Source organism: Rhipicephalus microplus, chromosome 7 (assembly GCF_043290135.1).
Source record: "Rhipicephalus microplus isolate Deutch F79 chromosome 7, USDA_Rmic, whole genome shotgun sequence".
In the NCBI taxonomy this organism is placed as follows: domain Eukaryota; kingdom Metazoa; phylum Arthropoda; class Arachnida; order Ixodida; family Ixodidae; genus Rhipicephalus; species Rhipicephalus microplus.
Window position 1 is genome coordinate 156,446,619 of NC_134706.1, and position 20,847 is coordinate 156,467,465.

General features: G+C 47.5%; 1 long non-coding RNA gene across 1 annotated transcript in view; it reads right to left on the reverse strand.

Annotated features, from left to right (window-relative positions):
• Positions 1-222: 222 nt before the first annotated feature.
• LOC142767108 (uncharacterized) overlaps positions 223-20,847 on the reverse strand; it is a 77,776-nt gene continuing 57,151 nt past the window's right edge. The window contains exon 3 of the long non-coding RNA XR_012884758.1: positions 223-395. This is a non-coding gene — a long non-coding RNA (uncharacterized LOC142767108). The remainder of the gene's footprint in view (positions 396-20,847) is intronic.

The following is a 20,847-nucleotide window of genomic DNA, read 5'->3' on the forward strand; positions in this document are numbered from 1 at the left end:
AAGAAAATTAACTACATGCTTTACCACTTTCGTGGCTTTCTTTGTATAAAACAATGGAAGTTGTAATACAAAATGTAAAATCAATATACTAACAGAACAAAAGTACATGTACAAACAGAAATGCGTTTAATGTGCTCGTGATCACGCAACATACTTGGATACACGGAATAAGAACGAAAACGGCGTTTTCCTCAAACATAGAGGCATTTTTGATGTCCCCAATGTCTGGCGACCGTGAGGAAGAACTCAATCAGCTGCTTGACCTTCTTTAGTCTCCTGTACGGACCTGGCAGCACATTTTTGCATAAAGATGGCGCGTAATCATAATTTACGTCGTACGTCACGAAAGTGAACTTCGTGTCTTGTAGTGGGCTATTGAAGATGACGTCGCAAATCTGAAACAATCAGAACACAAACAGAACGCATAGCAAAATATAAAGGGCCGTTTACGAGTCATGCTAATAAAGGCTAAGATTGGTATTAAGGAAACTTTTGGTTGGGTGACTTGGTGTACGTTGATGATTGAGTTTGATGCGCGGAAATAGATACAAACTCAAGGAACATTTTCACATTACCGTTGGATGAATAAACCTGTCACAGTTAACTTTTTCCCGCATTTATCAATACAAGCGTGTCACTAACAAATCTGTGACCTTCTTTACCGATAAAAAGTTTATATCAGTACTGTTAGAGTTTTATCATAACTTCTGCGATAATGCACACTTTACGAAAGCGTGGTCCAGGCGTCCTTGCAGGGCTGCTCCTAGCATGCTTCGGCGAATTCGGGTCCTCAATGTCTTGCTTCACATTTCACTTGTGCTCCCCAATCAACTCATTCAAACATCTGCCAGTTTTCCCTATGCTAGAGCTCCACTTGTAAAACCTGTCTGATAGAACACCCTATTGGCACATTTTTTGTGATATCAACCTTGCTGGTCTACACATTCTCTTACACTGCCTATTCGTTTTCTTTTTCTATTTGAGAGCAAAGCCTTCACATCCTTTGATGGGCTATCACTAGAAATAAAAATATAGCAGCCACAAAATTGATCGAAGCATTGTATGAAATTGAAAAAAAGTACTTTGCGTTAAATTTATATCTGTAGTGCTGTAAAAATTTGAAAAAAGTTCATTGAGCATGCGTTATTTGTCCACCAATCATGTAAGGATGTACCCTGGCCATGCGCTGACAAGGATATTCGTGTATGCATATTTCTGCGATTAAGCCAGTTTTTAGTGGTGGTCTGTCCCTTGTTTGTCTTTGTCTTTATTTCTGCACCTTACTTTTAGTTATGACATCAATCAGTTTCAAAATTGCATTTACATTGAAACTTAACAGAAAGTTTTGAAAACTGTTGTAGCACTCGTCAGAAACCTATACATCTTACAATCAAGAGAATAAGCGATTGAGTCATTTCCATGATTTCCTAAATTCCTAGCTGGTCCACTTTGTTGATGGTCTAAAATTGAAAGCAGAACTCTCTAAAAATGACACAACAGAGACAAGAAGTGCTTGTCCAACTTTTTTATCTCGTCTAGCCTCTTTTTATTACTAACTGCTTCAATACTCTGTTACTCTACAAACACTGATGACACGGCTGTGCAGTCATCTAACGTGCTGATAAAAAAATTCTCCGAATTGAAGCGTAATCCTGTCTTTAGGCCACTTCATATCGGCGTAACAGGAGATGAAAGCAGTTCAAAACCACTCTTCACAACCTGACGCAATTCATTGCCTTCACCATGCAACGCCATTCAAAAAATGTCATATCCTAATATTTGAGATGCCCACCAGTGAGCCTGTGGTAGCTCGTAAAGTTGCATGGTACTATCGGGGCCGTACTTGTACGAGTGCTTCATAAAATAAGAAGTGGCAGATAGGTTCAAATTCTCATACGCGCTAGTGGACCCAATGTGGTCGAAATTATTTTGCAGTCCTCTTGTATGGCACGGCGTTTGTCACGATTTCGTCAAATAAATTATTATTCATAGGTACTGGCTGTGTTTAGGGTAAACAAAGATGCGTTCGCTGATAGTAGTCCTGCCATTTCTCGCTGGCATACGCTTTTAAACACACGGACTTGTACTTTTTTATGACTACTTGCTAACTCAATATTTGTATTTTGCAGTTGCAAGTTGTCTTGCTGTGTTTTTTCATATGTCCTTTAGCGCATTTTAAGTACTATATTGTAAGCTCAACCACAGATCTGTCAGTTTAAAAGGGTTACCCTGTGTCACCAAAAATGATATCGCGAGTGGAAGAATGCGGAGCTCATTTCATTTTGACATTGTATCGAATATAAATGAGTTTCATTCTTGCAGAGCCAACTACTCAACATACCGTAGCCTTCATACGTAACATTCCTTTTCTACTCAGATGAGCCTGATTTGTTTTTCATCCAGATGAGACTGTTTTTAAAACCAATGGCAGGAAGTAACACGCGCGCTTTAGGAGAATCAGTATTTGGAGCCATGTTAACAGACTGAAAATGACAGGGATGACGACTAGTTTAAATATAAGAACATTGGAGACCTATAGTTTTTTGTTCTGTATGCAGGTCAGTATAGCGCTGTAGATAATAAATGAGAAAACGTAGGTGGGTTTTCCTGGAAAATAATGCAATAGCTATGCATTAGTGTTAACTTAGCTGAAGATGTGGTCGAGTTGCTGAACTACTGCAGTCAGAATACTCCCTGAAAATTTGCACCTTCATTCTGTCAGCAATTGGGCGTGCCATTTGTAGGTTTATATTGAAGCAAAAAGGAAGCATTGAGCATTTCTTGATAGAAAATGAATACTCACGCAGGCCACGGGGTTCGCTATGTAAGTTGTATAATATTGATCGTGGTCTGTTGTGAAATAATGGTTAACGAAGAACGAAGCGTGGAAATGATACGTGTTGGAAACCCAGAACGGTAATTCATCGGGCTTCTAGATATCTGCAGGACGTTTTCCTCGAAGTGCTACACGTAGTAGGCTATCTGCCCATACCGGCTCTTACAAATGTTTTTTTGAAAACTCCTTGTTTTACCATGGATACGTTTCTGTGGCACACAAGAAGCTATAGTACAAGGCAAATAGTAAGTTGTGGCAAGCGCAGGGGCAAAATGTAGCACAATGTCGTGCCCCGACCGCATATATATATATTGGATCTAACAGACAATAATGCCAACGAATGTATAGGGGAAGATAATAGAACCAATTTAATGTATGTAGGAGGAGAGACAATTGGGGGAAAAATAACTTGTCATGAGAAGGAATAGAAGATACGACCTTCGAATAACGCGTTCAATGCTCTACCATTGAGATATCGAGGTGGCTATCACCCCGGCCACTCTATTGGGTTTATATGTGAATTTAAACGTGGTGGTCTCAGTCAGCGCCACCTGTAGCCATGGTGGCGAGTGTGGCACACTATTTTTATGAGCGTGTATGACGTCAGGTAGCACGTGAACTTATTACGAGCTGATAGCTGACCAATAGTCCCTTGTATGCAACCTAACTACACCAAGTATCCTAGTACGAGATCCTCGTTAATGAATAAGAGACACAGGTGCATACCAAAGGGCTCGTTTTTCCGTGTTTTGACACAATAATAGTGGGATATAACAGACAAAAATGCCAAGGAATGTATAGCGGAAGTTATTAGAACCAATGTATTGTAAATGAGAAGAAAGAAAGGTAGGTGGAAATATAACTTGCCTTGAGCAGGAATTTAACCTACGGTCTTCAAAAAACGCGTTCGATGCTCTACCAATGCGCTATCACAGCGGCTAGCCCACCAGCTAGTTTATTGGGTTTATATGTGAATATAATCGTGGGAGTTTCAGTCAGCGCCACCCATAGCCATGGCGGGGAGTGCGGCAGACTATATTTATGAGCCTGGCCCCGCCGCGGTGGTCTAGTGGCTAAGGTACTCGGCTGCTGACCCGCAGGGCGCGAGTTCGAATCCCGGCTGCGGCGGCTGCATTTCCGATGGAGGCGGAAATGTTGTAGGCCCGTGTGCTCAGATTTGGGTGCACGTTAAATAACCCCAGGTGGTCTAAATTACCGGAGCCTCCACTACGGCGTCTCTCATAATCATATAGTGGTTTTGGGACGTTAAACCACACATATCAATCATATATTTATGAGCCTGTATGGTTTCACGTAGCGCGTGAACTAAATATGATCTGATAGCTGACCAATAGTCCTTCGTATACAACCTAACTGCACCAAGTCTGCCAGTACCAGACCCACGTTAAGGAATAAGGGAAAGAAGTGTATCCCTAAGGGCTCGTTTTTCTATGTTTTGACCCTATAATATTGAGATGTAACAGAAAATTATTCCAAAGAATGTATAAGGAAAGGTATTATAACCAATGTAATGTAAATAAAAAGTAAGAAAAAGCGGGTGCAAAAACAACTTGCCCTGAGCAGGAATGGAACCTATGAACTTCGAATAACGCGTTCGATGCTCTGCCACCTAGCTATCACGGCGGCTATTCTCACAGCCACTTCATTGGGTTTATATGGGAATATAAACGTAGGAGTGTCAGTCAGCGCCACCTGTAGCCATGGCGGGGAGTGCGGCACGCTATTTTTATGAGCCTGTATGGCGTCACGTAGCACGTGAACCTATTACGAGCTGGTAGCTGACCAATTGTCGATCCTATACAACATAACGGCACTAAGTCTGGCAGTACGAGACCCTTGTTTATGAATAAGGAAAAGAAGTGCATAAGAACGCGTTATTCGAAGGCCGTAGGTTCAATTTCTGCCTACGGCAAGTTATTTTTAACCCACTTTTCTTACTTCCTAGTTACATTACATTAGTTCTAATAACTTCCTCTATACATGCCTTGGCATTATTCTCGGTTAGATCCTAATATTATTGTGTCAAAACAAGGAAACACAAGCCTTTGTGTTTACACTTCTTTCCCTTATTTGTTAACGAGGGTCTCGTACTAGCAGACTTGGTGTCGTTACGTTTATACGAGGAACTATTGGTCAGCTACCACCTCGTAATAAGTTCACGTGCTACGAGACTCCATACAGGCCCATAAAAAGAGTGTGCCACACTCGTCGCCAGGACTATAGGTGGCGCTGAGGGACAGTCCTACGTTTAAATTCACAGATTAAGCCAATAAATTGGCTGGGGGAATAGCCGCAGTGATAGCTAGGTGGTAGAGCATCGAACGCGTTATTCGAAGGTCGTAGGTTTGATTCCTGCTCACGGCAAGTTATTTTTTCACATACTTTTCTTTCTTCTTATTCACATTACATTGGTTTGAATTACTTCCCCTATAAATTTCTTGGCTTTATTGTCTGTTAGATTTCATTATTATTGTGTCAAAACACAGAAACACGAGCCCTTAGGTATACACTTTTCCCCCCATATATATATATATATATATATATATATATATATATATATATATATATATATATATATAGAACACGGGCTGAAGGAGCGCAAAAATTGATGAAAGGAAGAAGGAGGCTCACGAGTGGTGTGGTTGAGCGATGGCTTTTCAGTGTAAATAACTCCATCACATCTGTAACAGCTTTGGTGGAGGGGTGCTGAATAATTGCCATCCTGGACCCCGCAACGGAAGACCTTCGAAGAAGCGGACGCTTAGCTGGGCTACCCCCGGACAACACCAGCATGACCTACGACACAGCAAGCCCGTTGACGGGCTACGTGTCCGCATCCACCAGTGTCACCGACCTAGAACAAGGTGGCTGTCGACCTCGACACCTAACTACTGGGCGCCTGAACCATGGATATTCTCAGGCTAAACTGATTAAGACGTGGATGCTTGGCTAAAGAACTACGGCAGAGAGAGCCGCTCCTACGAAATAGGTGCGCCGGCGAAGCTCTTGAACATCACTGGACCGTTTTGCTTTGGTTTGAGTACCATGAACATGTGCTCACCACTTGGGATATATTCGTTGAGGAACTGAACGCCTGCTTTGGAGACGAGATTTTTATGAGAAAGAAAGCTGAACAAACGCCCTCACGTAGGGCTCGTTACCCTGTGAAACATGCATGACTTACATTGAATAGGTACTGATACTTGCGGGGTTGTCAACAGAAATATGTCTGACAAAGATAACTTGGCCATCTGTTAAAAGGCATCGACGAGGACGTCTACAATTTTCTCATAACGAACGAAAACTTGAACAGTCCTAATTTCAGGCAGCAGTGCGCGCATTCAAGGCTTTGAACACCCGGAGAATTTTACTCAAGTTCGGGCGCTTAGATAGTGTTCTCACTGTTGCAAGTATGGACGTCACCGCCTGCGAAAAGATTTCCTTCCTCGTACGTCTGCTAGTTCAAGAAAAGCTCGCACATCTTCAAACAGCTAGGTGACGCTCACCACCACTCCTCGTTCACCACGTTCCCCGAACCACCTCTCCATTGATTGCGAGAGCACCACGTTGAAAACCGGCTGCGCCCAGAAACCACAGATTTCACCCCGCAGCTTCCATCTTCCCCGACGGGTCACGGTCACCACCAGATGTCATCATTCCGACGTGGCGCTGCAGACCTCCGACCATCGTCAACCAGGTCTCTGCCAGAATACTACTATCCGCCGTCACGAAGTGCTCCTGCAGAGCATGACCCGTCTCCGCGTACTTCTGCCACCACTGTTTCTGCTAATGTAAGCCGACAGGTCCCCGTTTGTTGCACATGCGGTTTCCCAGGGCATACTTGGCGCTTTTGTCCCAGCTGCCCGTTTCCGCCGCCACGCTTTTTGACGCACCCGCCTCGCAAGCACGAAACCTAGGCCTCTTACCCCACCGACCACCGTCGTCGACAGCAATGACCTAATGAATCACGCAGTGAGTTCCCTGCATCCGAGCCAAGCCTGACGCTGCTTCCGACACGTTCCCGCCGGTCGCCTTCGCTGCATCAGCGAGGAAACCAGCTGTGGCGACCGATGGAGGTATGGTCGCGGGACATTCATTTTCACCAATTGTCCTTCTGCTGTATTTTGGATGAACAAAGTGCATGAGTGTATAGTCGTTAGAATGCTCTCAGAGCTTCCAGCCATCAGTCAGACTGCACCCAACTACTCAGCTTAGTTGAAACCCAAAATAGATTATTCGTTGCCTTCTTCCAAGCAGGCTGTTCTCGAGTAGGTGCTTACACGCTACGCGGGAGTCTTTGATTTCGCTTAAGACAAGCGTTGTTTCATGTTTCCCGAATCCCGTATGCACCACCGCATCAACGCGGGAAATGCTATATCGGCACGTCAGAAACTCTATCGTGTATCCTCGTCAGAAAATAATAATTGCTGACTATGTCAACGACATGCTGCAGAAAGGTATTATTGAAGAGTCAAGCAGTCCCTGGGCAGCTTCTGTTAAATTAGTAAAAAGAAAGACAACTGTTGGCGATTTCGTGTCGACTACCACCGTCTCAACGCCGTCACAAAGAAAGACATGTATCCGCTACCACGCATCGATGATGTTGATTGTCTGCACTAGGTCGTATACTTTTAATCTGTCGATCTAAGATTTGGATACTGGAAGATACCGATGCATGTATCTGACAGAGAGAAGACTGCTTTTGTCACGCCTGATGAATTATTTGAATTCAACCTTATGCCGTTTGACTTATGTAATCCCCCGGCTACCTTCGAGTGATTCACGGGCTTCATCCTACGTGATTTCAAATGGGATATATTTAAGTTCTACCTCGAAGACGTAATTATTTTCGGTAAATCATTCCACGAGCACCTCCATCAGCTTAGCGTTCTTCTAGATTGCGTCAAACAAGCTGATCTCATTTTAAACACAAGGAAGTGTCAATTTGGTGAAAGCCAAGCACTTGTGCTCAGATATTTAGTCGACAGGGACGGTATATGACCAGATCCACAAAAGAATAATGCTGTACAGAAATTCAAGCAACGAACGACTGCGAAATATCTTCGTAGCTTCGTTGGTTTGTGCTCTTATTTTCACCGGTTTATCAGAGACTTCGCCCCACTTGCTCATCCACTGACAGACTTGCTCCGCGAAAACGCCCCATTCCGATGGCCCATTCAGTGTGAGGCTGATTTTGAGCAGCTGAAATATTCGCTTACTTCCGGACCCCTCTTGCGCCATTTTGACCCGGAAGCACTCATGGAACTACATACAAATGCTAGTAGTATCGGTGTTGGTGCCTTGCTAGTTCAATATCATGGCGGCTGCCAGCACTAACGTGGCGTATGCATGTCGTACTTTGACTAAGGCTCAGATGAATTATAATGTCACAGAACTGGAATGTCTTATGGTTGTTGTCGCCATCCAAAAGTTGAGACCTTCTTCCTATGTCTGGAAATTCAAGATCGTCACATATTATCATTTTCTTTGTTGGCTTATTGGACTACGCGACACAGCTAGCCGGTTGGCTCGTTGGGTCTTGTTGCTTCAAGAATATAAGTTTGCTGTGACTTACAAGGGCGGTCGATGCCACGCAGATGCCGACTGCTTATCTGGTCTTCCATTGCCGACTGTGGATACTGATGACCATGATTTCAATAACTACCTGGCTGCAATCTCCTCCAGCTTTCTGCATTAGGACGTCTTCCGTCACGAGCAACAGCATCACCCTTCGCAGAAAGCAATGATCAATGTGGCTTGCCCTAAACACGCCACCGTGATCAATGACGGCCTACTATATTGCAGAAATTGTTCCAGTCATGGTGCCCCACTACTGCTCGTCGTGCCAGAATGACTGCGTCTTGCGGTATTTCAAGCCATGCACGATGACGTTACGTCTGGGCACCTTAGATTTGCCCGGACGCTTTGCCGTATCCGACAACGTTCTTTTTGGCCTCAACTCTGGCACTACTTATCAAGTTGTGGTGTCTGCCAATGCCACAAACAGCCTAGTACGCTACTGACCGGCCCACTGCAAACAGTTAAGTGACCGTCATCACCAATCGAAAAAAAAAATCGGCATAGATTTGCTAGGTGCTTTCCCCAAGTCTACCACTGACTGCTACTGAATTATTATGTGCGTAGATTACCTGACGTGGTATACTGAAACGATGGCGGTTGCTTGAGCCACATCATATGATGTGTCGTTGTTTCTTCTGCACTTTATTATGTTCCATCGCGGGGCCCCTCGTGTGGCGATAAGTGATCGCGGCCGGCAATTTGCCGCTGACATTGTTGATAAGCTGCTACGGCTTTGTGGGTGCCCGTATCGGCATTTCATGCCTAACCACCCTAAAACCTGCGGCCTCACTGAGCGAACCAATCGTACCATCACCAAGATGTCTTTAGTGTACGTCGAGCAGATCATAAGAACTGGGAATTCTTTATTAATTTTTGTTAAATGCTTCCTTATTACCGCGAAACAAGAGGTCACGGGTTATACGCCTTTCTTCCTTCTATATGCTCGTCATCCTCTAAATTTCTTCGACACCATGCTTCCTTTCTCGACGAACTAAAACGCCAGTGTCACACAGATTTTGTGTTGCGCAGAAGAAGCTCGTCGACTTGCTTGGCTTCGAACGCTTTGCGCCCACGCTCGTGCGAAAGACCACGACGATGCAAAACACTCGTCTGTGACTTTCGCTACGGGTGAATTTGTCTGGTTGTGGACGCCTGTTTGAAAAAAGGGACTTTGCCAGAAGCTCCTTTAAGGGCTCAGGACCATTCGTCATTACTCAGTGCTGGAGCGTCGTCACTTACACCGTTGCGAATACGACAGCTCAGAACCAGCGTTCGCGTATGACGCAAACTAAGAATATTGCTCGTTCGAAGCCATACAACAGCCAGTTGCTTCTACTTCAACTTGCTCGGTGAGCTTCGTCTGGCCCGGAGAAAAATGTAGCTCGGGCTGAAAGAGCGAAAAAGAAGGGGAAGAAGGACGCTCTTGAGCAGCGGCTATTCGGCAGTGGCAGTGTCGTGTCGGTCGAGCGCTGGCTTTTCCGTGTACATATATATATATATATATATATATATAGTCCAGTAGATCCTCCGTGAGCGGTCAGAACGTGGTTTATTTCGACGTTTCGGCCTAGAGTCTGGCCTTCATCAGGATGAAGGCCCGACTCTAGCCCAAAACGTCGAAATAAACTACGTTGTGACCGCTCACGGAGGATCTACTGGACTATATGCAACACTACGGCCACTCAACCACCATGTCTGCCTATATATATATATATATATATATATATATATATATATATATATCTTGTGAGACGACGTCAGGTACGAAGGAGCGACCGTTTTATTGTCAACCCAGACGCGCGAGCCAGCAACCGAACAAGCAGCGAGCCGCTACGATGATGATGATCACGGTGCTTTGTATGCGCAGGTGAAAGTGAAAATGATGAGCAACACAATCAGCGCTCACACTATTTCCCCCCTACACGAAAGCGGTCTGCAAGACGTTCATTTAGTAAGTGTATGAGCGCTGGATATAAGGTTTCAGGCGAGACACATGGACGATCTCGGTCCCGCGACGACGGCGATCAGAAGCCGAAGTAACCGGCGCGACGCGATAATTTACGGCCGATGTTCGTTCAAGCACGGTGTAAGGACCCAGGTATCTGTGAATGAATTTTTCACAGAGGCCGGGTGTGCGAACAGGTGTCCAGAGGAGCACTTCGTCGCCTGGGTAGAATGACACAACTCGACGTGTCGCATCACAACGAACTTTTCGCTGGGCCTGAATGGTAGAGGTGTTGGCGCGGGCGATTGTGCGGCAGTGGTTGACACGGGCAGCGAATTCTTCCGGAAGGGACGCAGATGGGACAGAAGGCGTGGACAAAAAGCTGGTGTCTAGAACAAAAGATGGTGCACGGCCATACACAAGAAAAAACGGGCTGTAACTTGTAGTGCGTTGTATGGCAGTGTTATAGGCAAACGTGACGAAAGGTAGTATTGTGTCCCAGTTCTTGTGATCGGGTTGGACATACATAGAGATCATGTCTGACAAAGTTCTATGAAAACGCTCAGTAAGACCATTGGTTTGTGGATGATATGCCGAGGTGGTCTTATGGATTGTGTCAGAGGCCTGTAAAACTTCAGCGAGCACACGAGAAAGAAATGTCTTGCCACGGTCACTCAGGAGAACACGAGGGGCGCCGTGGCGCAGGATAATGGCACGCAGAACAAAGTCGGCTACTTCGCTGGCAGCTCCAGTAGGAAGAGCTGCCGTCTCAGCGTAGCGAGTAAGATGGTCTACGGCAGTAACAATCCAGCGGTGACCGGCGGCGGTAAGCGGAAGGGGTCCGTATAAGTCTATGCCGACGAACTCGAAGGGAGCGGATGGGCACGGGAGAGGCTGTAGAGGGCCGGCGGGAAGAGATGTCGAACGTTTTCGGTGTTGACATGATGAACAGGAAGTGACGTACCTGGAAACACTAGTGGAGAGGCCAGGCCAGAAGCAGCGAGTCTTAATGCGATCGTAGGTTTTATGAAAACCCAAGTGGCCAGCCGTCGGGTCGTCATGAAAGGCTTCTAAGACTTGGAGTCGAAGTGAGCGAGGTATGACCGGGACCCATCGGCTACCGAGAGGATGGTAAGTTTGTCGAAGTAGCGTTCCGTCATGAAGTTTGAAACGCGTGAGTTGTCGTCGCAAGCGGCTGTTGGGAGCACGAGATGAGCCGGTGAGCCGATCGATGATTGTACGGCAGTATGTGTCTGCACGTTGGAGCGAGGTGAGGTCTGCGGATTGAAGGAAGTCATCCGGTGCAGTGGGCTCGATGGGACTAAGACTGGTCATCTGCGTGGTCTCTTGGCTGGGAGGTGCTGCGCAGCAGGTAGATGCGTCATGATTTTGCAACAGCGGACAGCGTGACAAAGCGTCGGCATCTTGGTGTTTGCGGCCCGACCGGTATGTGACACTGTAGTCATACTCCTGCAGTCGGAGCACCCAACGACCGAGGCGTCCTGACAAGTTTTTTAATGATGACAACCAACAGAGCGCATGATGATCCGTGACGATCGTGAAGCGGCGGCCATACAAATAGGGGCGAAATTTTTGCACGGACCATACGATAGCGAGACATTCCTGTTCAGTGATGCTGTAATTGCGTTCCGCTGGGGAGAGAGTACGGCTCGCGTAAGCCACGACTTGCTCTTGTGAAGCCTGGTCACGCTGCAGCAGAACAGCGCCGATTCCGTGCCCACTTGCGTCAGTGTGTAATATAGTAGGGGCTGTGGGATCAAAATGGCGAAGAACTGGCCCTGACGTGAGGCATCGCTTCAGGGTCTGGAAAGCAGCTTCACAGTCATCTGTCCAAAGAAATGATGCACTTGTGGTCAGGAGTTTGTGAAGAGGAGCCGCGATAGTGGCAAAATCACGGACAAAACGGCGGAAGTAAGAGGCTAAGCCGAGGAAGCTGCGAAGGTCTTTGAGCGTGGTGGGCTTAGGAAAGTGCAGCACAGCGGCCACTTTGTCGGGATCAGGTTCGATGCCAAGCTTGCTGACAACGTGGCCTAACACTTTGATGCTGCGGCTCGCAAACCGACACTTCTTGGTATTTAGCTGGAGACCGGCTTTGGCTAGACATGTGAGCACCTCGTCTAGACGTTCTAGGTGTTGCGAGAAGCTGGATGAAAAGATGACGATGTCATCCAGGTAACAAAGACAGGTCTTCCATTTTAGGCCACGCAGCACCGTATCGATCATCCGCTCAAATGTGGCTGGGGCATTGCAGAGCCCAAAAGGCATCACATTGAATTCGAAGAGACCATCAGGAGTAGCAAACGCTGTCTTCTCTTTATCAGACTCATGCATCGGGATCTGCCAATACCCAGATCGTAGGTCGAGACTTGAGAAATATTCTGCACCCTGTAAGGTGTCAAGTGCATCGTCAATTCGAGGCATAGGATATACATCCTTGCGCGTAATTTTGTTTAGTGCCCTGTAATCAACGCAAAATCGCACTGATCCGTCCCTTTTCTTAACTAGGACAACAGGAGAAGACCAAGGGCTTGTGGAAGGTCTGATAACGTTGCGTGCGAGCATGTCATTGACTTGTTCCTCGATGACCTTGCGTTCTGAAGACGACACGCGGTAAGGGCGACGGCGGATAATACGAGAACCGTCTGTGGCGATGTGATGAGAGGTCACCGTAGTTTGACCTAAGCCATCCGAACAAACGTCAAAACAAGTCTTGTGTTTTGTTAAAAGGGCCATTAAGTCATTAGTTTGCGTTGGAGTGAGATATGGACTCAAAGTGGCTTTAAGCGCATTAGATGAGCCTCCTGGTGGCGTACACTTAGCGACTGACGGCGGAGACGATACAGTGACGACACATACCGGTGCTATGTCGATAAGGCTGGCAACAGTGGACCCCTCTGGCAGTAGTTGTGGCTCTGTTGTCGTGTTGTAGGCGGTGAGACTGGCATGACCACGCGAAAACCGCACTAGACAACATGCGATGGCGATTCCTCGGAAAATGCAGCGCTGATCGGGGACAACCACTGCGTCACCGTCAATGGTATCGCTGGATCTAATGGTGAGGATACGTTCTTGGGCCGGGGGCAGTACAAAGTCTGCAGCTGCAACAAGGTGAGGCGACGAAAAATCGTAAGCACTAGAATTTTCAGTGTCCGTAATGCGAATAACGGGCGGACCACACGAAATGACAGCGGAAGCGGCTGACAGGAAGTCCCAGCCCAATATAATCGGATGAGCACATGAAGAAAGCACAGCCAATTGTATATGGTGACGAATTCCGTCGATCAGAACACGAACAGTGCATTGTCCAATAGGGTAAAGTCTATTTTCATTAGCACCACATAACACCGGACCAACATATGGAGTTTGCACTTTTCGTAGACGATGACATAGTTCGCGATCAATGACCGAAATGGCTGCTCCAGTGTCCACGAGTGCGTCAACCGAAATGCCTTCTACACAAACAGTTAGTAAATTTGCAGGGCGCGCAGGAGGAATTGGGACACTTCGACGACAGGCAGTTTCTCCTCCAAAAACTGCAGCTGCTAGTTTTCCGAGTGGCTGTCGAGGGGCATCAGGGCAGAACGTAAAGGCGAAGTAGTACGGCGGAAGGGCGATGGTGAACGACGGCGGGGTGAGCGGGAAGAACGAGGTTCACCGTGGGACAAAGGAGGCGAAGGCGAACGTCGTGACGAGGGAATGTAGGTTCCTGGAACGTAGGGGTCAGACCTCGCAGCCCGGTCACTCTCGTACGAAGAATAACCTCGTCGTTCATCTTGCTGGCGCCGACGGCAAAAGCGGGAGATATGTCCTCTTATGCCACAGTAGTAACAGACGGGGCGCGTAGGGCGCCAGGCAGGGAAGTGTGGTTGTGGTGGTGCCTTGGCTGCCATCGCGGCCAAATGGTCGTATACGACGTCCGTAGTTACAGGTGGAGTAGGTGGAGGAGGCCGTGACACGACTTCGGCATACGTAGGCACATGTAAGGGCACAGGAGGCGGGGCACGTGCGACGCTCGTCATCGACGCCAATTCGTCCTTTATAATTTCCCGCAGGTTAGGAGGGGGTGAGCGGGCAGGTGAAGTCGGTGCGCTGGCAGGAACAAGGCTGTGAAGTTCCTCTCTCACTATGGTGCGAATTAGAGCTCGCAGCTCATGCTCGCCAGTAAGACGAGTGTCATAGGAGGCGTGTGGAAGGCGCATTGAGTAAAGTGCGTCCAGGCGCTGGCAGGTGGTAATAATGTCCTGAACTGTTGTCGGGCTCTGCATGACAAGAGCATTAAAGGCGACGGAGTTGATGCCTTTCATTACTTGTCGAATACGATCGGCCTCCGGCATGTCCTTTTGGGCGCGGCGGCAGAGGGCCAGAACGTCTTCAATGTACGATGTGTACGATTCGTCAGGCCCCTGGATGCGGGTAGCGAGCTTCTGTTTAGCTACCTCAGAGCGTCCTGTAGAAGTGCCGAATATTTGACGCAGCTGCACCGTGAATGCTGACCAATCAGGAAAGTCGCGTTCGTGGTTATGATACCACGTCTTAGCAACCTCCTTCAGATAAAAGGGTACATAGCGCAGCTTATGTGCCTCATCCCAGTAATTGCAAGCACTGGTACGGTCGTAACTGTCCAGCCATTCTTCTACGTCCTCACCGCGAAGGCCAGAAAACACTGGAGGGTCTCGTTGCGAGGTACTCACGGTGTGGTGAGGCCCAGCAGGCTGAGCGGGTGGTGCGAAGAAGGCGGTAGGGGGTGGGTCGTTTTGCGCCATCACTGTTGGCAAGCACAGCCGTCGACCTGATCGGAGCTCCAGGGGTGACCGGTAGTGCACGAGGACTTGGGAATCACAGCACGCTCCACCACTTGTGAGACGACGTCAGGTACGAAGGAGCGACCGTTTTATTGTCAACCCAGACGCGCGAGCCAGCAACCGAACAAGCAGCGAGCCGCTACGATGATGATGATCACGGTGCTTTGTATGCGCAGGTGAAAGTGAAAATGATGAGCAACACAATCAGCGCTCACAATATACTTAAATGAGGCGTTTCGGACTCTTTTATATAACAGAAGAGCGGTCGCGACAAGTAATGGTGGAACCAGCCTGCACAGCGAGCCAACCAAACGTCGTCTTCTTCACAGCCTAAGTGATACCCACTGCCTTTTCGAGTAGCACTCATTGTCTTTACTACGTTTTCCTTGCCTCCGGAAAAGAGCTATTCTGGCGACTCATGCGCAGGAGGCAGAACAGGGATTTTAATACGGTTTTTGGGTGGTAAATGTGGACGGTCTCACGTCTAGGGCGTCGTTGATCATGAGGCAGCTCTATTGCTTCCACAATGTAATTGACGGGGGATGTTTGTTTAACCACACGGTAAGAGCACTTAGACAGCGGTTTCATTGAGGGACCAGGGCTGGTTGAATGAATGCACAGCCAGACAAGGTCATTCGGGGCATAGGAAGCCGGAGCTGTCGAGCTATCACTGTGGTGTTTGTAGCGTCTGTTCAGCACTTGTGAGGGAGCGGGCAAACTGACGACACTCTTCCGCGTATTTTGCAGCTTGTGACACCGTCGACGACTCAGCAATATCTGGGCGGTAAGGAAGGATAGTGTTTAGCGTGCAAGAGGGCTCGCGACCATAAATGAGGAAGTATGGAGAGAAAACAATGGTTGTCTGGACAGCAGTATTTTGTGCTTTTGTTACAAAAGTGAGAATACTGTCCCGGTTGAAGTGATCCGCTGTGTAGTATATTGAAGGCATATCTCCTAATGTACGGTTGAATATTTCTGCAATGGTGTTATTTTGAGGATGATAAGCGGTGGTGGTGCAATGAATGACTTGGCTTCCTTGAGAAGGGATTCAACCGCGTCCGACAAAAACACACGCCCTCGGTCACTCAGGAGCTCACGTGGAGCACCATGACTCAAAATGATCCGATGCAATAAGAAACAACCGACGTCAGTTGCCTTCGCAGAAGGCAGTGGTAAAGTTTCTGAGTAGCGCGTAAGGTGATCGATGGCGACGAATATTCAGAAATTTTCAGCCAGTGTGATCGGACGTGGTCCATGCAGATCGATACCAACACGGTAAAATGGTCAGGCATGACAAGGTAAGGGTTGTAATGGAGCTGGAGAACGTGCAGTGGAATTTTTTCAGCACTGGCAAGCAAGGCAGCAACACATGTAACGACGAACAAAGCGATACATTCCCTGCCAGTAGTTGCGGCGGGGCAAGTGGGTGTAGTTTTTTAACACTCCAGCATGGGCGAAATGTGGGATTGGCGTGAAAGGAGGCGCATATGTCTGCGTAGAGATGTCTGGGAATAACTAGGAGTCATTGGCGTCTTTCGGAGAGACCATTCAGTCTGTGTAGCAAACAATCTCTGATAACGAAGTGCTGTGTCTGACGGCGCGTACCTCTAGGGACGTGTTGCGAGTGAGGTTGACTCAACAAGTTGATAAGTGAAGCGATCCAAAGATCTTTTTGTGTCTCCTGTAGCATGTCACTGACACTTAGTGCAGATGCGTCAGGGGCAGGCGAAGACTGCGACTTGTCACCAGATCGTAGAGCCTATAGGGACAAAGCGTCTGCGTCAGAATGCTTTCGCCCAGATTGGTAAACGACACGAATATCGTACTCTTATAGTCAAAGCGTCTAACAATGGAGCCGGACGGTGGGATCTTTTGAAGAGGAAGGCCAGCATAAAGTATGATGATCTATAACCACGCTGAATGGGCACCTGCAAAGAGAGAGTCAAAACTTGCCCGTGGCCCTTATGGTGACTAGGCACTCTTTTTTGGTGACTTAACAGTTGGCTTCCACTTTTGTGAGCGCACTGCTGGTGTAGAGACGACGTACCCATCAAACCCATGTTTACGCTGGGTGAGCACAGCACCGAGGCCAACTTCAATAGCATGCGTGTGTATTTTGGGTGGGTGAAGAGGATAAAAATGCCGCAGTATTGAAGCTAACGTAAGACCGTGGCGGAGTGTGGCGAATGCATCATCACAAGCGGACGACCAACCAGAAAGCTCGCTGTTGCCGGCAAGAAAGTCAGTCAAGGTCGATATAGTGGAGGCAAAGTTGCGAGTAAAACGACCAAACTATAAACATAAGTCGAGGAAGCTGTGAAGTTCTTTTAAAGTACTTGGCTTCGGATATTCCGCAACGGCATGAAGTTTCGTCGATCCTGAAGAATGCCAACTCTAGATACAACAAGGCCCAAAAGAAGGAGTTTTTGAACGCCGAAGCAGCAATTCTTTAGGTTGAGCTGAAGAACAGTGGAGGTGAGGCAAGTGAGCACTATCTCGAGGCGCTGAAGATGTGTTCAAAAGTCGTTTGAAAATATGGCGACATCGTTACACAAACATGTCTGTCATTTTAGACCGAAGAGGGTGTTGTCGATCATGCACTTGAAAGTGGCAGATGCATTGTAGAGCCCGAATGCCAAGACGTTAAATTAGTATAAGCCACCGAGGGTAACGAAAGCCGTCTTGGGGCGATCAGCCTCAGCCATGAGAGCCTGCAAACAACCTGAGCTCAGATCTAGTGACTAGAAGAGCTCCACGCCTTGCAAGCAGTCGAGAGCATCGTCTATGTGAAGTAACGGGTGAACATGTGTGTGCGTGATCTTATTCAACCGGTGGTAGTCGACCGAAAATTCTATCAACCAATCATTTTTTTCCTGAACAACCGGGGAGGCCAACGAGATGTTAGAGGACTCAATAACGCCGCGCCTCAACGTGTCGTCAAATCGTTCCGCGATTATGGGACGCTCAGATGCAGATACGTGATACGGACGCTGACGTAAAGGAGCGTGAAAGCCACTGTCAATTTGGTGAGATACTGTGGAAGCACGGCCCAAAGTTATTTGCTCGTGGTCGAAGCTGGCCCGGAAGCGCTCGAGGAGGGTGGCGATGTCGGCGCACAGCTGGGCGGAAAGGTTGGTGTCAATGCAGCGCGAAATGGCGTCGGTGAATGATGGGGAAGAGGGTGGCGCGTAGCAATCAACAACATCAATAAATAGCGTAGTCGATTGGTCAGGAACTACACGTGCACTCGAGAGATCAACGTTATCGGCAAAGCCCAGACACTCTCCGCACAGTAACTTTGAAAAGGTGAGAAAAACCAATTTGAAACAAAAATTGCGCATGAACTATCGAGAATTTTCGAAATGGCGAAATGGATTAGGAAACACTTGCGGTGGACAGCAGTTTCAGAAGGCATAAAATGAACAATCGAGCCATTAGAGATGTCACAAAAAGCGGTACTAGCGCAGATGAGAAAGGAGGTATCAAAGTGTCAGCGGTAGCAAAAAAAAACTTTTGCTGGGGAAAGTGGCGAGTCGAGTGAAGCAGACTCGCATAACAACGAGAAGCCTACTTTGGTGCGAGCAAAGTCGATTACGGCATGATGAATGCCGAGAAAGTCCCAGCTTAACATAATACAATGGGAACACTGCGGGAGCACTACGGGAGCCTTAAGAAGTGTGTAAGGAAGCGGCGTTCTAGAGCAAAGAGTGTAACAAAGAGCACAGCACACTTGAAAAAAAATTGGACCGAATCTGCATCTTACACGGCAAATGTCTTCAAAAGACGATAGTCTTGCGTCTGGAGAGAGTGAACAAAACGTTTATTTGATGTTCTGTGCAAGAAAGTTGCTGAATGGTGTTCTGGAGGTGCTGTGTTGAGTGCCTCGAGAGTGTAGCGGAGGCGGACTCACTCGCTGCATTGCGTGCCGACCAGTTGTGCCCTCGCGATCTCCGACGTCCGCGTAGCTATAGCTGAGTGGTTTGGCCCGATGCCACCTCCTGACGCCGATCTTCGACGACAGCGTCGCTCTGTGCTACAGGACTTGCCCTACGCTATCTCCTGACGCCGACAAGAGATCTCGCAAGTAGTGCCCTGTCCTCGAACTCCTGCAACCCTGTCCATCTTTCCTGTCTTCTCCTTACTTCCGTCTTGCGCTGTCTCTGCGCCTCCCTCTCTTCTTCCTCTCTCTCTCTCTCTTTACTTTTTATTCCTATCCTTTGAGGCCCTTCTCAACCACCGTCCCTCGTGAGCTACTATTGACGTGTCCTCCCACTGAGACCCAGTTACGGGGCTCACTTTTTTCTTCTTTTCACTTAAAATCACTCCCCCCTCCGTGTAGCAGAGGTGAACGAGTCCATTGAGGCACGTTAGACACGAGTGACATCTGGCAGTTATATTCAAAAACGAAGGCGTGCGCGCCCGCTGAGAGAGATGCCCGCCTGTCTCGGTGATAAGGTGTAGAATGCAAAGCGACGGGAAGGCGAAACCACCCTCTCGTCGTAGCAAAGCGTTGGAAACGGTTACCTTTTTGAGTATAGCGTTGCACTGTCGGCGCAGCGCGATAAACGCTACAGTCCTTGGAGTTACCTGTGGGTGCATCTTCTATTATAGAGGCAGACATACAAAACATCTAAGTGTTATGGAGCCTCAGATATGCGCAATATTTGCTTTTTAATTGACAATCACACAACTATATAATATTGCAAAATCTTGAGCAATAGTTAATATTATTGGGCGCTGCGGATGGGGTTAATTGTTTGGTGCCATTGGAGGTGTAGTTAGGGGCGGACAAACAGACAAGTGAACAAACAGATAGACAAATTTTTTTTTTGTCGAAGGACTCAAAGAAAGACATTTATTGCCTTTAAAAGGCAGTAAATGTCCGAACTTGTCAACGGCACCGAAGACGTTTCGCATGCGCCTAGGCCGCGGGATGAAAGTGCGTCATGCGTAAATGCAGGCAGATGAAAGGTGTCAGTCAGCCTCCCGACGTTCTATCTACGGCATAGGGGCGTAGCCACAAAGTTTTTTCAGGGGGGGGGGGGGAACCGACCCGACTGGGAGGAGGGGGGAGAAGCACAGGCATCAGCTTTCATCTGTGACGTGACTATTCACGGAAGTTTGAGCAGATTGTATACATGTATATCAAAGTTGCGAGACTCCTTTCTCCACGTGCGTATATATGCTTGTGAAGAAAGTAAATAAAATTGAACTAATAGCAGTAAAATACACTAAACGAAAGGTACAGTGGCCGTTTGGAGCAATGGCTTCTTGTCGCACCATTTAAGAGACTTGTCTTCGAAAACGCACTGTTACGACGACCTGTGCGGTCGCAGAAGGCATCGTTATTCTCTGTTAAGCGTGGATGCATCGAAAGTCTTCGTCGGGGTGAAGTGCGTTTCACAAGTCAAGGACGGCTCCACTTACAACGTGGCATGTGAGTGACTTCATGCATATGGAAATATTTATGTTCAGCTCGATATGTCAAGCAGCCTTGACGCCGTGAAAGCTTTTAATCAACGTTTTTTTTTAGTTTACTGTGCGAATCCACGCATGCTTGCGATACGCAGTTATTTTTTTGTAAATTATTGTCCACGTTGTGAACATGATTTCGCACGCATTATTTTTCAGGCAGACTATCT